At 36.3% G+C, this 17,463-nt stretch overlaps 1 protein-coding gene and 1 pseudogene across 2 annotated transcripts in view; one reads left to right on the top strand and one right to left on the bottom strand.

The window, feature by feature from the left end:
- The window catches only part of LOC136774462 (general transcription and DNA repair factor IIH helicase/translocase subunit XPB-like), a 46,896-nt pseudogene extending 38,963 nt beyond the window's left edge, over positions 1–7,933 (bottom strand).
- LOC136779621 (leucine-rich repeat-containing protein let-4) overlaps positions 1–17,463 on the top strand; it is a 1,178,420-nt gene that overhangs the window by 1,046,980 nt on the left and 113,977 nt on the right. The window lies entirely within an intron of this gene.

Here is a 17,463-nt window from a genome sequence, read left to right as displayed (position 1 = left end):
GCAATCTTCCTTAATCTGCATTCTTGAGTAACAGAGTCTTTCAATAACCTTAAAAGTACATCTGGATAGGGAGACTCAAAACAGCACTTATTGTGTTTGAATACAAGCTTGACGTGAAACAATAATAAGTAAATAAACTATTAATTTAATCTATATGCATTTTAAGCAGTTTATTGAGTTATATATACTTTACCATAAATTAGTAAATTCAACAATCATCGGGTATAAAAGTTTAGCTTAGTCTTTTGAGATATTAATAATAATTAAGGCAAAGTACAAATAATATAATATATTTTACATTTAAATGACAGTTAGTAGATAAGTCTCTGGATAAATGTATCAAATGTATTAGCTGTCAAACTCAAAAGACCAACACAAATCAAATAACCAGTACATTGCTGACATAACTGTCTAGCGCCTGCTGGAAATTAAAACGGCGGTCCGATTCGCGCATAAAACGCTCAGAGTATATAGTTTAAGTTATGTTTGTTGTACATTTTTAGCGCATTAAGTGTGCATATGCATGTATCGGGCCGCAGCCTAAGGGCCGTTGTAAAGTGGAAAGCAGCATTCCCAAAAAAAAAATAAATAAATAAATAAACCTGAAAAAGGTCAATTTGAGTTGGCAGCTCTGCGAAGTAGCTACGCTGCAAGTTCTGCTAGCTGATTACGGCCCACTTGTATGATTAAGTAGTAAAAGATTTATGTAAACAGAAATTTGACAGGTCAACTGGATGGTTATGTTCAAATCTGTTTAAGATAAGTGAAACTTAATCTTTATATATAAAATGCATTGGAAAGCGATGCTTTGTGAATAATATCATTTGTTACAAATACTTTGGTCAAATTTGGTTGGTGCGCAAAGTTAATTTCAAAAGTACATGCAAACAAAAATTTATTGGCAAGCAGATTAGGTACTTCTTAGCAAGCACATAATGGCTGGGATGACAAATCATCAGATTCAAGGATTGCGATGGATATACCACAAAAGTATATTTACCCTCATCTATTAAGTTACCACCAGTCGAGTGTATCCTACGTTCTGCTGATCTGTAAAGATGCAGAAACATTAATGTACATAGCACATTATTTAGACTCAGGTAATCTTCAAAAATTTGGTGAAAAGAGACTTAGTAAGTGTTTTTATAAAATGTTTTCTGCAGCCTTGAAATTTCTTATGATTCAGGTAATATTGGATTATGCTATTATGCAAATAAATCATAACTGCAAAAAGGATGGTAGACACGTCATTGAATACAAGTAAACTTAATGATGATATTGGTACATTAAGTACTCTCCAAGTGACATAAAACTAGCAGCAGGGTTAAGAGACACGGCTGTTATGCTTTGTGATGTTGATCTAGCGAACCACCTTTATCAAATTGCAGCAATTCAAAGTGTCCTTTTGTTTTTGGCTTAATGTCAAATTTGTTTCTTTAACATAGGAAACGCAGAAACCGTTTAGATTAGTCCTTGCAGCTTGGAATTACAGAATGTAGTCATTTGGTAGTTTTGTTCCAAAAATTGTCCATGACCCATTATACGCAAAATACGGATGGCAGTGTCTCCTATTCCTAGGAAGAAGTATGTGTAAAGTGTCTGGGATGTAAAAACGATTGAAAATCCGTTTAAGCTGCATATTCTCATAAAAAAACTGAGTATACCTTTGAATTTGAACATCGTCTGAGAATATAACCATTTCATTTCTTAAAACTCCTTTTGTTGATAAATTACTCAATTTCCATTGATTTTTCAGATTGTAAGAATATCAACGGTTAATGTCATTCATAATTTACAAAGCTGTTGAACTGATTTTATTAAATGTAACATTTTAAGCCAATGACTTATGGGACTTGCAATAGTAATGCAAAATTTGATTTGGAGATTTGACTTAAGGACGCTTCACAGTTGATTGCTGCTTTGAGGGCATCAATCAAGATATCGTCACTATAAACTAATTTTATGATAGATTAAAATACATTTTTTTCCAGATTAATATAAGACAAATCCCGGTAATGCTGTACACGCTATACGTCAAAGAAAATTATAGGATATCAATTTAGATATTAATTAACGTGTTTCCTTGTATAAGTCCTACTATATTTGAGCAATTCCACCAACTCAGGAACTGGTTTACCGACGCACATCCCAGATATTTTTGATATTCTCACATCTTGTACTCTTTACCGAAAACTGATTCTCCAATTTTTTTCAGAATTTTTTATCCATCATTTACGACGTGGTTATATTGGAAGGTTTTTAATTTTAAGTACGTCATATCTTTTAATTTATTTTCTATACTTTTTAAAATAACTTAATAAATTTTTTTCAAACATGATTTCCATGTAAAAAAATCTCACCTTTCCAGTGGAATAATTGTTCTTCTAATAACATCAATTTATATCGAAGAAAGTAGCGTTTAAAATATAAAAATCAATTTTTCATTAAATACGTTTTTTTTGTATTTTTTTCGTAAAGTTGAGAAAATTTCACATGAAACCTGTAACTTTCAAAATGGGATTCTTATTAAAACTCGTCGAATCGATAATAATAAAAAAAAAAGAAATAATAAATGGTTTACCGCAAGTATTATGGACTATCTCGATTCTTAGGGACTTTTTTTCCAAGTATGACACTAGAGCCTGTAATATTTATTCGAAATGACTTAATTTTATTACTTTAAGTGCCGGTGTCTCTGCGTAAAAATCAGGATTACGTAGGAGTACCAGTTTAAATTTGTTTAATTGCAGTAATGGCTCCCCCAATGTGTTTTTTCTACTCTGTATATCATTTTTTATTTTTAAATCAACTTCAAACCTACAAATTTTAAACTGTAAACTTTCAAAACAAGAGTATATTTAGGATTGGGGAACAAAAAATTTGGGTTGGTACTCCTACGTAATCTCGACTTTTACGCAAAGACACCGGCACTTACAGAAATAAAATTAAGTCATTTCGAATAAATATTACAGGCTCTAGTGTCATACTTGGAAAAAAAGTCCCTAAGAATCGAGATAGTCCATAATACTTGCGGTAAACTATTTATTATTTCTTTTTTTATTATTGTTATCGATTCAACGAGTTTTAATAGGAATCCCATTTTGAAAGTTACAGGTTCCATGTGAAATTTTCTCAACTTTACGAAAAAAATATAAAAAAAACGTATTTCATGAAAAATTGATTTTTATATTTTAAACGCTAATTTCTTCGATATAAAGTGATGTTATTAGAAGAACAATTATTCCACTGGAAAGGTGAGATTTTTTTACATGGAAATCATGTTTGAAAAAAATTTATTAAGTTATTTCAAAAAGTATAGAAAATAAATTAAAAGATATGACGTACTTAAAATTAAAAACTTTCCAATATAACCACGTCGTAAATGATGGATAAAAAATTCTGAAAAAAATTAGAGAATCATTTTTCGATAAAGAGTACAAGATCTGAGAATATCAAAAAATCTGAGATGTGCGTCGGTAAACCAGTTCTCGATTTGGTGGAATTGCTCATATATATATAGTAACGTGGTGGAAACCCAATACAGAAATGTACATATTTTTTAGTTCTCCTCTCCCCTCTTAGTGCCTCCCGCGCTCCCCAATATGCCGCTGATGTGTGAGTGTAGGATGATGAACCTTCCGTGGAGCTACAATGTAGTTTTCCGCAGAAGGAATATTGTAAGTGTCGCCCACGGAAGGAGAGTGTATGTTTTTAGGAAATAGCATTATTGGGAATTGGGCGAATGTTTATAGGATTAGTTGTAAATAGGCTTATTCGAATTAAGAATATTTTATTTTACATAAAATTAGTATTAAGAAGGATCGTCTGCTCCAACATGAGCTAGAAAAACTGTTGTTCTCCTGTCCTATACACTCCCATGCCCCAATGCCTATAATCCTCTCTCACTCTAACCTTCCTGCCGAGCGCGACTGTTTACGCGACGCTTCTACCGTCCCCCTACTGCATATCCCCGCTGAGCGCCCCACCAGTTCCTTCCCGTTACCGCGCCGCGCCGCTAGCGCGCCGAGCTGCGATCTCCCCTGACCACGCCACTACCGACCCATCATTGCCGACCCCGCACCGCATCGCCCCGCCCGAGCAGCCCCCAAGCCATGTAGCAGACGACGCCGCTGGAAGAGAGATGGAGAGACCCAGGGAACAGTGCGAATGCCGATTATAGTCAAAATTACATATGATAATTGGCTCGATGATCGAGAGCATGCGCTGTTGCCCTGCTAATTGCGAATGTCCTAGGAATTAGGAAAAGGACCCGGACCCTTGGATAAACGAGGAATTAAGGACCGGGCCACTTCTCCCGAGAGTGAGGACTGCCAGATCTTTTCCTGCTGTCGTACGAGTCGGTTGGAAACCGATTGCGCTGCGTGATTAACAGACCGCACGCCGAGGTCTGTGAAGTTGATTGGGTCGTCGCGGGATTATTGAGGAGTACCGACTTCTCATTCCGGGCCCCAATCTTTACATTGGTTTCGTGCGGAGTTTTAGAAGAGTGCCGACGCGGGAGGAAGCCGAGAGACTTTGCCGGAGCAGTTGAGTCCTTTTTCCCTGCTTTTCTCCCTGCCGTCCACCTTCCCATTTTGTGCCCTCCCTGTCGCTGCCCCTGCCGATCCCTGAATTTAACCCTGTAAACCTCCCTCAAGTCCTCCCTTCCATCTTTAGTAATAACCCGCGTGGAAAATTTCTAGTATTGGCTATGCATGGCTTCAATATGGCTTATATCAATACCATTGTAAAACCCATATACGAGCCACAGTATGGCTACTGCCCAATTCCCATGGTTCTACCTATATTCAAGCCATGGTTCCTCCTATATTTCTGACATGTTCTAACCCATATTTAAGTGATAGTTTGCTTTAATATTTACGGCTTAAACTTGCTATATTCGTTCTATACTTTAATTCAATTTGATACTATATATATTGGAGACTAATGAGTTAGGGCTATTAAATTTGATATAATTATTATTTATTAAACAAATTACAGACTTGAATTTAATTTTCAGTTTAAATAATTAATTATTATTTACATTATTTACATTATTTACCCCTTTTTTTTGGATTTCTTAATGTGTTACACATTAAGTTTACAACCCTTATATACTCCATTGGTTCCAATTTAATTGCTGCATTTTTATTGACAAACCCTATAAATAAGGAAAGTATACATTAAAGAGTGACAGTTGGGTAGGAAATCTTGATAGTGTTTACCAAAGCAAAGCTTAGAATTTGTCATCGATAATTACATTCAACAGAATTTAAAATATTTTCTGGAATATTCTTCCAATTTTTTTGCCCCGAGCAGTCATTCCATTCAGTGCTTCAACTCCAATCAACATTTTTAAAAGCCTTCGCACCATTTCGTTTGGCCTGTTCCTCCATCTTTTTATGTAATAAAGGTCATCCTTGTTTATATAAACTTTTGACCCAGGCTGTAATTCAACCTAAAACATAATATGCTTTAAGAAATAGGTGTTTTAAATTATGTATACATTATACTCCATAAAATATTAATTTTCATTATGTTAAGTCATGGATAGGGTATATTGTCAAATATTTATAAGCTTAACGACACATTTCTATAAATAAATATTCTTGGAGCTAAAATTGATATTATAATTTACCTTAGTTAGTAGGTCTCGTTGTTTGTCTGCCATGCCTCTGTTTAATTATTTTATCTCTATGATCATCTATAAGAGCAATTATGTATGTGTAAGTAAAGAATAGATTACGAATTCATAAAATGAAGCTGTACATTGTGAACTTTAATGGGATCCCTCACGCTTGCTTTACCGACAGTACAAGTCAATAAACAATTAGTTTAATCAAATTCAAACGCGAAGCAAATTGAACAAACGGGTGTCTTTAGGACAAGGTGCCAGTCCTAATGAGTCATATGAGCTTAAAAACACTCAAATCGGGTGAAAAGTAACGCTGTACCACTGTCCTGTGTTCTTGAAGTGGAAATAACCAGAAGTGACTTCTCTTCAAGAACGCGGGACAATGGTACAGAGTTATTTCTCATCCGATTCGAGTCTTCTTAGGCTTTTTTGACTCGTTAAGACTGGCATCTTATCTTAAATACGTCTGCTTATATTCAATTCGCTTTGCGTTTGAATTTTATTAAACTGATTGTTTATTGACTATTACTGCCTGTAACGCAAGCATGGGGGATCCAGTTAATTAAAAGAAGTTTGAGATATAGTATCATTACATTTTTTATGCAACAGGTTGGTCGCTGAATATCCTTCTCAATTTGCTGGATTAGTTTCTCCACTTTTTGCATATAAACCATCTGAAATTCTGTAAATAAAATATACAAATTTTAAACTCTTTAAGGATAACTTTTGATTAATACTCCAGATCAATGCTCGGCTAACGGGTTACCCGAGCGACTTTCGTTGTGAACCTTGATACCAAATTGTAGACGTTACAACGCCTACTACGACTCTTAAGTCTATATAGTTGTATGGACTTGAGGGTGATAGTGAGGGTTGGAGCATCTGCAATGTGGCAACAAACATAAATACAAGAGTCGCTTGACCTGTTCATTTGCCGATCGCTGTTCTAGATATAGATTAACATAAAGTCTGGAAATTGTCAAAAATCTATACCTGATGGCTGCTCATATTCCAAATGATGATTTTGCAGCATATTTACATTTTCTAAATCTGTAGAAATGTTGATGTTTTCTGGACCTACATTTTCTATTTCCCTTTCTTCATTAACCGAATTTTCAATTTCATTTACAAAATCCATTTGCTCATCGCATTCTGCTTCCAAATCACGATTAATTTCTTCTGCTGCAATTAAATCATATATTTATATTAAACAACTGTAAATATAAATATCTTTGAAAAATAATTATTTATCGAATAATTGTAACTTTGTAAAAAATTATCTTGGGAGCCTTGTGTTTTTTTTAATATTATTTGTTTTTAACTAACTACTTTACAAATATGATTTACGAAACAGTCAAGTGCTCTCCTAAAAAACAATGGCTCCTCTATACAACCCTCTACTCATATTCTCTTATTCTAATAATTGTATTGTGTTATTACTATTTTGCTCTTCAAAGATTGACGGCTGTATTTCTTCCTCTGAGGAGTCCTCCTCCCCCAGGCTCCTTCTAAATTCTTTGAATGTTGTAAAATTAGCAATTTCCAAATTTTTGAGCTTCCTTTTTCCTTTGCCAATAATATCTCCAGTCGTAGTGATTGTCAGAGTTTCGAGCCAATCTTTATCTTCTAAAAAAACAACATGAATAATTACTTTTATGAAGTGTAGTTAAACCGATAAAATGAATATTATGTGGCATAGAGGGGACTATGGAGCAATTTGCAGATTTAAAATTAAAATATGTATTATTTTCAAATGGAAACCTTATTTATTATTACATATTTTTAAAATTGGTTACAAGCACTTTTCAAAATCTATACGAAGGTATGAATTAACCTAAATATTTATAATACAACCGAGTTTTAAATTAGGTTATACTGAAGTAGTATCATCGATCAAGAAGTAAATTTTTCCAGTTGTACTAAATGATTTAAGTAAGCTTTGAGAAAATGGAGAAAACCAATAAAAATATAGTTTACCATTTACGAATACATATTTTACATTGAAATACCTTAACCGCAAAAAATTATGAGTACAGTATAATACCTCCTAATGTTTTCAAAAGGTTTCTATGAGTAATTAATTAACTCATAATGCACTAATAACTTTTCGGTAAACAAATTTAATAAAGTATTGAAGGATATAATAAGGATTAAGTACTGACCGCTTATCTTTAATATTTTCGCCTTATAATGTCGTAATCCATATTTTACGAAAGTAGTCTCCCCTTCCGCAAACCTGCTTTCAGCGTCGATGACACTTACTGTTTTAGTGACAGTCCACTGAATTAATGCAAACATTTTTATCTTAGGACGGCAGTATTTATCCTGTCACGCTCTTTTCATATAAACATACGATTTAAAGCGATTGTAAAAATTGACGATCAGGGGAGGGAGGAATTAAAGACTTAATTCTGTGTAATTGCAAGAGATTGCGCTTGCGTCTTTACCTATTGCGAAATTTGTTTCACATCGAAATAAACAGACGTTGTATTACACACAAATTGTACCAAACCAACCTAGTAGCTGTCAATCAAACTGTAGTTGAATAATAATTATCATGCCGAAGCGTCCACTATACTTCAAAGATTATTCTGAAGTATAGTCAAAATAGAATACGGAAAATTATTAAAAACAGGTAACAGAATTTTTGTTCAATTTAGATCTAAATTTTTCGTATGAAATAGTGTTAAAAGCTCATGGTTATTTAAATAAATACTTAGTGAGTGTTGTAATATGTGCAATAGTGAATCGGATATCCATCTGACTACGCTACAAGAAAATCCTGCAATAGACGATCATGAAGATGAGAGCAGTTTTAATTATACAGAAAATGTAAATAATAAATTGATTCAAAACTATGGTTTAATGGAAAATAATGATATTGAGGCTGATAATAATTCGGATGAAACGATAAATAGTGATGAGGATATTACGTTAAATGATGAAGGTACTTGTATATAAATATTTCTTTTTTTATATTTAACTTTTCATGCTTTCGCAAAGATGTGTTACCAAAAATTAGAATCTGTAAATTATTTTTTGGATGCTGAAATACTAATTTTTGTTCATTTCAATCAATTGGTACCTTAAATATATACAGTGATCGCCAGGCATGGCTTTCCCTAATTTTTGGATGGATTTAAAAACCGCTTTGAAAAGACGCCAGCATGCTCACTTCGCCAGCCTATCAGAGCTTTTCCCATTTACCTCATCTTGGTAGAAAGTTGAAGGTAGCTATCAAAAGTGATACCCAGCTGTCTTCTCATGGTGCCAAGAATTATTCAGTTATATTAAGGTGAATCCAGACTAGAGCATATAGCATTTGTGCGCCAACGAACGCCATTCTTGCACTAATACTCTGATCTTGATAAGTATTTTATGCATAAAAACCAAAGGAATTAGTACGCAAATAACGTTTGTGCGCGCTCAAATGCTTTAGTTTGGATCCACCCTAAAATTACCGAATAATTCTTGGCACCATAAGGAGACAGCTGGGTGTCACTTTTGACAGTTACCTCCGATTTTCTAACAAGATCAGATCAGAGATGGTAATTCGAGGGAAATCCCTAGCCCCCCATCAGACTCTCAGTACATAAGGCTCTGTGTTATTGAGACTCTGATCGGCATGGTGGGGGGCTAGGGATTTCCCTCGAATTACCATATCTGGATCAGATAAGCGGGAAAAGCTCTGATAGGCTAGGGAAGTGAGCATGCTAACGTCTTTTCAGAGCGGTTCCTAAATGCATCCAAAATTAGGGAAAGTCATGCCTGGCGATCATTGTAGGTACACTGACCGGCATGTATAGCGTCCCCTGATGCATTTAGGAACTGCGTCATAGTGTCGCTCATAATTCATAACTTAAGACGAAAAAGTGCGAGTTAACATATATTTTGGATTAAAAATCTTTTAGTAATAAAAGTTTAAGCTTTTTTAAACTTAAATATATACTGAAACGCGCTTTTCTGTCTTGAGTTACTGATGGTTAATGGCTCTATAACGCGGTTCCTAAATGCATCATAGGACGCCATATATGCTGGTCAGTGTTTGCAGTTCTTCTGACAAAAAGATCACTCCATACACCATATAAAGTCATGCTGTCAGTAGATAACGTGCTAAATTAGTATATACATTCATTTTGTTTTATTATATAGACGAATGCTTGAATGAAGAAGTCTTCTACGAAAAAGAGGAGCTCTATGGAAGCGATGAAGACGATTATCCGGATGACATTTTTAATGATGACAACGATCTTCCCTTATTTCCTGGCGCTCCCCTTACAAGAAAAGAGAGCGCTTGCGCTATAATAAGCATGGCTATGCGCCACAATATTACAAAATCGTTGCTTTCCGATATTTTGAATCTAATAGGCCTACACTGCAAAAAAACAAATTTCTGTTTTAACAGTGTTCACAATCTTCAAAAATTTATGAAAACTGGCAATACAATCAATAAGCACTATTATTGTGAAACATGTTTAAAATCTACATCGGAAAACGAGAACTGCCCTAAATGTGGTCAAAATGATAAAATATCGCATTTTCTTCAAATACCCCTTTTACCTCAAATAAAAACTTTATATTCGCAGCCGAAATTTATAGAAAATTTGAAGTATAGATTTTCAAGAAATAATGACATGCAATCTAACATTATGACGGCGAAATATATAAAGAATTGAGTTCGCCGAACAAAATTCTCAGTAATGAAATGAATATCTCTTTAACCTGGTATACTGATGGAGTCTCGCCTTTTCATTCGTCCAAATTTTCTGTATGGCCCTTTTTTTTATTATAAACGAATTAAATTATAAGAATCGTTAAAACCACAAAATTTATTGTTAGCGGGATTATGGTTTGGTGAAAAAAAGCCCATTCCAAATATGTTTTTAAAACCAGTCTATAATGACATAAATTCTCTTTATAAAGGCATTTTGGTTACCTTAAAACCAAATTCTCAAGTAACAATAAGAGGTATAGTTATAAGTGGTTTTTGTGACTTACCTGCTAAGGCGTTGTTCCTTAACATGAAGCAATATAACGGAAAATTTGGCTGCCAAAAATGCCTTACAAGGGGACAACGCCTTAATAATGTTCATGTTTATCCATACAACAAATTTACCGAAAGAAATGAAACTGATACTCTAAAGCATGCTAAATTAGCCAGTATTTCCAAATTGCCTGTATGTGGGGTAAAAGGGTCAACAATCATCTCGTCAATAGTATATAAATTCATTAAAACTACCGCAATAGATATAATGCATTGCGTCTTTGAAGGTGTAGTAAGGAGTCTATTAATGTTCTGGTTTGATTCAAAATTTACAAATAAAAATTTTTCACTTTCACATCACTTGACTGACGTAGACGATGAATTAAACAACATTAAGCCACCAAGTTTCTTGCATAGAGCTCCTAGATCAATATCAAAGCATTTAAAATACTGGAAAGCCTCCGAATTAAAGGTGTGGTTTTTTTATTATTCTTTACCCATTTTAGAAAACAAATTAACTTCAGAATTTTATGATCATTTTAAATTATTGGTTTCAAGTATATCATTGCTCTCTCAAAATACTATTACCAGAGAAAATATTAATTCTGCGTCATTATCTATTAACAAATTTGTTTACGATTTTCAAAATTGATATGGTATTCAATATATGACTTGCAATATTCACTCCTTACTACACCTTCCTCAATGCGCTTTTGATATTGGCCCATTATGGGTAAGTTCTTGTTTTCCGATGGAAGATATTAATGGAAAATTAAAAAGATTTATTCATGGAAGCAAGCAACCACAGTTACAAATATGTAATACTTTATTAAATTATTCCAGTTTATCTATGTTCTTAAACAATAACTTAAGCCAAAATTCTAGTGTGTATAGTTTTTATGAATCCCTCAATTATACTAAGTATAGGCTAAAATTGTATAAAATAACCGAAAACATTTTTATGACTGGAATAAGCAAACCGTATAATATAAAAAATATAGATAAAATTGCTCTGAATGACATTAATGTAATAACCGAAGACAAATCTTTCCATAAATTCTTCCGGCTTAAGAAATATAAATATATATACTGTTCAAAAGAATACGATAAATCATTAAAAACAGATTCCTCTATTTGCTCATATATTTATAAAAGTCAAAAATGTTTCGGCCAAATTCAATATTTTATCAAAATTGTTAGTTGTGCATGTAACAATATTTGTAACTGTGGTGAAGTATCTTTTGCAATTATCAATCAATTTTCTGTTAATAAAAAGGATCCAAATTTAAAGTATATTAGTTTAGTCGAGGAACAAAATGTCAATACAATAGCAATTAATGTTGAAGCGTTGGAATCAGTATGCTTTTTTGTACAAAATACTGCTTTAAACAAAGATTATATTTTAGAACCTGTAAATAATGTAGAGTTTGAATAATTTATATCAATTTGACATCTAAATGTTTACTATTATTGGAAAATTTATCTAATATTATCTAATACAAATGTACAAGATAACAAAAGTTATTAATTTGATTTTTTAATCAATAAAAAGATTGAAAAATGAAAATCAACTTTCGTTCAAAGTGTGCAATTTCTTTTAAATGTATTACTATATTAAGTATTATAATATCACTCCTAGTTTGGGATAATTGTGAAAACAACTAAACGGTAATATAGAAAGAACCATGACGTCAATATGGGTTCGACCATGTCAGAAATATAGGAAAAACCATGGCTTAAATATAGGAGGAACCATGGCTTGAATATAGGAGGAACCATGGCTTGAATATAGTTACAATCATGGGAATTTGGCAGTAGCCATACTGTGGCTCATATATGGGCTTTACAATGGTATTGATATAAGCCATATTCAAGCCATGCATAGCCAATACTAGAAATTTTCCACGCGGGAAGACAATTGTTGTAACGTATAGTAAGTGTGCCAGAGCATCACGGGAGGCCCCTGCTTTGAGTTAAGTTTATTAGTGTTTGAATATAGTTAGTGTTCCCGGAATGATTGTTTAGATTATTTTTAACCTGGATCGACTCCACCGGTTACAATTTAAACATTAATAAAACATAAATTTTAAAAATTTGTTAAACCCATTTCTTTATATAATTTGATTTAATCCTTCTCTCCAAGTATAAATATTAGACTCAAAGTATGTAGAAAATCTATAAGATCTATATTCCGATATTGATTTTAAAATAAAATATTTGTTGTTCAGAAATCTCAATATATATAATTAATTAAAACTACATGAAACTTGAGATTTCCTGTACAACAGTCTCCTCGTGTATCTAACTTAATTTCACATTATTATTATACTTGTAAGCTTGGATTCTTATACTTCTCCTTCCTTTGGGTGACTCCTATCTTCAAACAGTGAATCGGGTAAGACCACACTCAACACAATTAACTCGACATTCCTTTTATTCCACCTTCCAAGTGTACAGATCGCCGTTCCCTACTCGACTGACTCGTCTCCCTCAAGGTCCAATTTATTTCCTCGATAGTCATAAGTAGAACACGCCTATTTATTTTGGCGGTCGATTTAAACATACTCACGAGCCAGCCTTATAGTTCGGCCCTCCTGACATCAGTCCGTCCCGGACTTCACTTAGTCAACTATATACAATCTTCCATGTAATTCATTGTACATGTGCATCACGGAACCTTAATTACTAAATACAAACATATTTCATACATTCATCTTAGCATCTCTTCTTTTTTTTTTTTTTCATCTATCGAGAGAACCCCAGGGTCTCATATTCTGAGCCTCCCACACCCCCGTATATGGTCGTTGAGATACTTGGTGGTTTTCCACATCACTTAGTACGTACCGATCGTTTCTCAGTACTCGCATAACACGATATGGACCCTTAAATGCAGGTATTAGTTTGTGTGAGGTCCCTGGCGTGCTCTCGAAGTTTTTCACCATGACATAGTCATTTACATGATAATTTGTCGCTTTCTTTCGCTTCTTATCAACATGCATTTGATTGTACTCCTGAGATCTCACGATGTTTTCCGACGCTTTTTTTCGGACCGTCCCAAAATCTCTAAAATGATTCGCCACGTTTTCATCAATATAGTCTTTTATCCCGTCAGGCAGCTTCCCTCGTTGTGCAATACCAACCAGTAGCTTAGCAGGAGTTTCGCCAGTGGATTTTTGTACGGAGTTATTTAATGCGTACTCCACGTCTCCTAAAACCTTAAGCCAATGTTTCCCTCCATCCTTATCCACCATTTTCCCGATCATTATTCCTAAAACCCTATTAATCCGCTCCACCTGGCCAGAGGCCTGTGGAGAGCCAGTGGCAATTAAAACATGTTTCGCATTATTTATTTTAAGAAATTCCTCGAACTCGGCAGATGTGAAACACGATCCTCTATCGGAGATTACGCGTTTTGGACCACTATAGTCATCGAAGTACCGTTGCAGGCACTTCGTTGCCTCGCGAGATGATGTGGTCTTTACTGGGTACAATTTTACAAATTTTGTGAACGCGTCCACTATAACGAGGATATGTCTCGCGAGTCCGGTTTTATCGATAGGCCCGTAGTGATCGATATGGATAGTCACAAAAGGTTCACTTTCCTTAGGTATACTGTGAAGGTATCCTTCACGTTTCCCGGGCGTCGGATTAAACGCGACGCATTTCAGGCAGTTGTTAATATAATTCCTTACTATTTCCCTCATCTTCGGGAACCAATAGTACGCCCGGATCGACCCACACGTTTTTCTACCGACAGGTGTCCAACCTCGTCGTGGCATTTGCGTATGACGTGCGAGATCATATCTTGTGGGACATAAAACAACAGGGAAGTGCCCTCCTTCCGGTAAACCAGGCCATTGCGCATCTCAAAAAACCTATGTTCGGCTATCTCTAGCGATCCCCGTAACTTTTTGATTTCGGGATCCCTGTTTTGGCTCACGGACAGGTTAACTTCGAAGGGGTTATCTTCCACAACCAGTACATCCAATGCCCGGCTAAGTGCATCGACATGTTGCATACGGTTCCCTGCTCGGTGCTCCACCTCGTAATCATAGCCCTGAAGTTCGAGTGCCCAACGCGATATTCTAGGATTTATATCCTTTTTATTCAGAGTCATTTTCAAAGAATTGCAATCCGTAATCACCTTAAATCGAATTCCCTGCAAATACACTCTAAATCGTCGGAGCGCGTAAATAATCGCCAGGGCCTCGAGCTCAAAACTATGATACCTTGTTTCCGCGTCGGTCGTCCGCCTGGAATAGTAAAACACCGGGTGCAGCTTATGATCGACTTGCTTTTGCAGCAATACCGCTCAGAATCCTTGGGAACTCGCATCGCAATGTAATTCGGTTTCATAGCGCGGATTATAAATGGCCAGTATCGGGGAAGCAACTAACCTTTGTTTAAGCGTTTCATACGCTCTCATCTCCATGTCGCCGAAACTAAACGACGCATCCTTCCTCGTGAGATCCGTAAGAGGTTTTGCTATCAGTGAAAATCCTTCGATAAATTTCCGAAAGTATGAACACATTCCGAGGAACCGCCTAATGGCTCGCACATCTCGCGGAACCGGGAAATTCTTTACAGCATCTATCCCGTCATCGGTGGGCTTAATCCCCTTTTGGTTGACAACGTATCCCAGGTACTGTATCTCAGTGGCGAGGAACTTACATTTGTCTAAGCGAAGGTTGAGTTTATTATTAACTAAAGCGTCGAATACCGCCTCCAATACCCGTATGTGGTCCTCTATCGTTTCAGTAACGACCAAGATGTCGTCGAGGTACACTACCACTTCTCCCTTGTCTATGAAATCCCTGAAGATACGCTGAATCCATCTTTGAAAAGCGGAGGGGGCCCCTTTCAAGCCAAACGGCATACGCAAGAACTCGTACTGCCCCATAGGCGTCACGAAAGCGGTATACTTTATGGACTCATTGGCGATCCGGATGTGATAGAACCCATCTTTTAAATCGAGAGCACTAAAGTATTTTTTTTCCGCTCAACACATCGAGCTGGTCTTCGATAAGGGGTAGGGGAAAATTATCGCGGAGGGTTATTTTATTCAAAGCGCGATAGTCGATACACATTCGTATTTCGCCATTTTTTTTCTTAACCAAAACGATTGGTGAAGCATACTCTGACGAGCTTGGCCTCACGATCCCATCGTTCAACAATTTGTCGATTATCCCGCGTACTTTCTCTTTCTCCATGAATGATAGCCTACGCGGCTGAAAGCTAAACGGTTTACAATCAGACAATGTTAGTTTCATCTCCGTATCGATCTTGGGTGTCTCCGGACGCTCGGGCTTCAAATATCTTTCTCTAAACAAGGTTTTCACCTTATTTTGGACATCAACGGGTATCTCAAGGTTTAGTGTTATGCCGACCTCGTTCCCACTTATTTCGTATTCAATATTCATAATCTCAGCAACGCTATCCTCAGCTATGCTCGTTACGTCTCTCAGCGCAAGACCCAGTCTAATCAAACTATCCCTTCCCAATACGATGGAGGCTTTCATGGTGTTACTCGGCACAACATATAAATGTAAAGATCTCGGTGATTTTCCCTCTAACTCAGCCTCTACATTTGTTGACCCCAGTATAATTAATTTACTGCCATTTATCCCGCAGATGTTTCCCCTATCCCTGCCCACAACTTTTACATATTCGTTGGGAACGCATTCTTCTCTTATAAACGAGACCGGGCTGCCGGTATCTAATAGACTATCCAGGACGGTCATTTCGCTGGTTCCGGCTGCGGAATATATACTATACTTAACATTACGTATATATTCGTCCTCCAATTCGACCGCTGGGTTTTCTTCTAAGCTGCTGACCTGCGTCGTCTTCTTAGGGCAGTCTCTCGCCTGGTGCCCCACCCCGTTACACCTGTAGCACGTCTTCTTCGACGATAGGAGCGCAGGGCAGTTGAACTTGATGTATCCTTGCTTCTTACAATAATGGCAGAGTCTAGTGTCGTTGGTTGGAGGTCTTCCCTCTCCGGTCTCCTTAGGTAGGTCCTGCGATATGGGTCGGCGATCCGTGCTGCTAGGTCCTGATTTTGTACCTTCCTTACTTCTCATGTTTGGATAGGTGCGCCCCTTACTCTCAACGGATTTTTCAGGGCGCTTCAAAACTACTTTCTCGAAAGCTTTTAATAGAGACCACTTTGTATTGAACCCTTGAATCCTAGCTTGATTTTGTAATGAAATGTCTGGAATGCCCTCTATTAAATAGTCAATAATCTCGTCTTCAGAAACAGCATTACGGTTTGCCAACGTCAATTTATCATTATAAAATTCGCCAAAGGTTTCGTCCATTTTCCATTGTCGGTTCTCGAATTGCTTACGGAGAGTCAATTTTGTCGGTCGATGGTCGAACATGGCTCTCATTTCTTCTATTAGCTGCGTGAACGTCATCGCGAGGTGGTCCGGTTTTGAATGAAACCACTCCAATGCACCTCCTCTCAAACGTAACCCCACGAGTAGCCGTATCGAATCCTCGTCCAATAAGTATGTGCCTTTTAACAGCCTTAATTGTTGCTCCCACCTCCAAAAACTATCCTGAACGCCACTGAACTCAGGCAGCATTTCCGAAACAATACGTAAATTTGGGTGCGGATGGGGCAGTCTCGGGGTAGGCGGCTCCATGGTCCGAGTTGCGCTTTGGGCATCACTCCTATTCGATCGGAGCAGGGCAAGCTCCTGTTGAACTGTGGCTAGCTGTCCCTGCATCACCTCTCGTTCTCTACGTAATAGCCGTAGCTCCTGTTGCAATTCATCATGCGGAAGAGGTTCGTCTTCAGGTTGCTGGGACATTTCTTCTGGGATAGCTGGTAATATCT

Source organism: Prorops nasuta, unplaced genomic scaffold (genome assembly GCF_024137725.1).
Source record: "Prorops nasuta isolate Cenicafe-Biocafe unplaced genomic scaffold, Cenicafe_Pnas_1.2 PNAS00001, whole genome shotgun sequence".
NCBI classification, from domain to species: Eukaryota; Metazoa; Arthropoda; class Insecta; order Hymenoptera; family Bethylidae; genus Prorops; species Prorops nasuta.
This window is presented reverse-complemented; position numbering and strand designations above follow the sequence as displayed.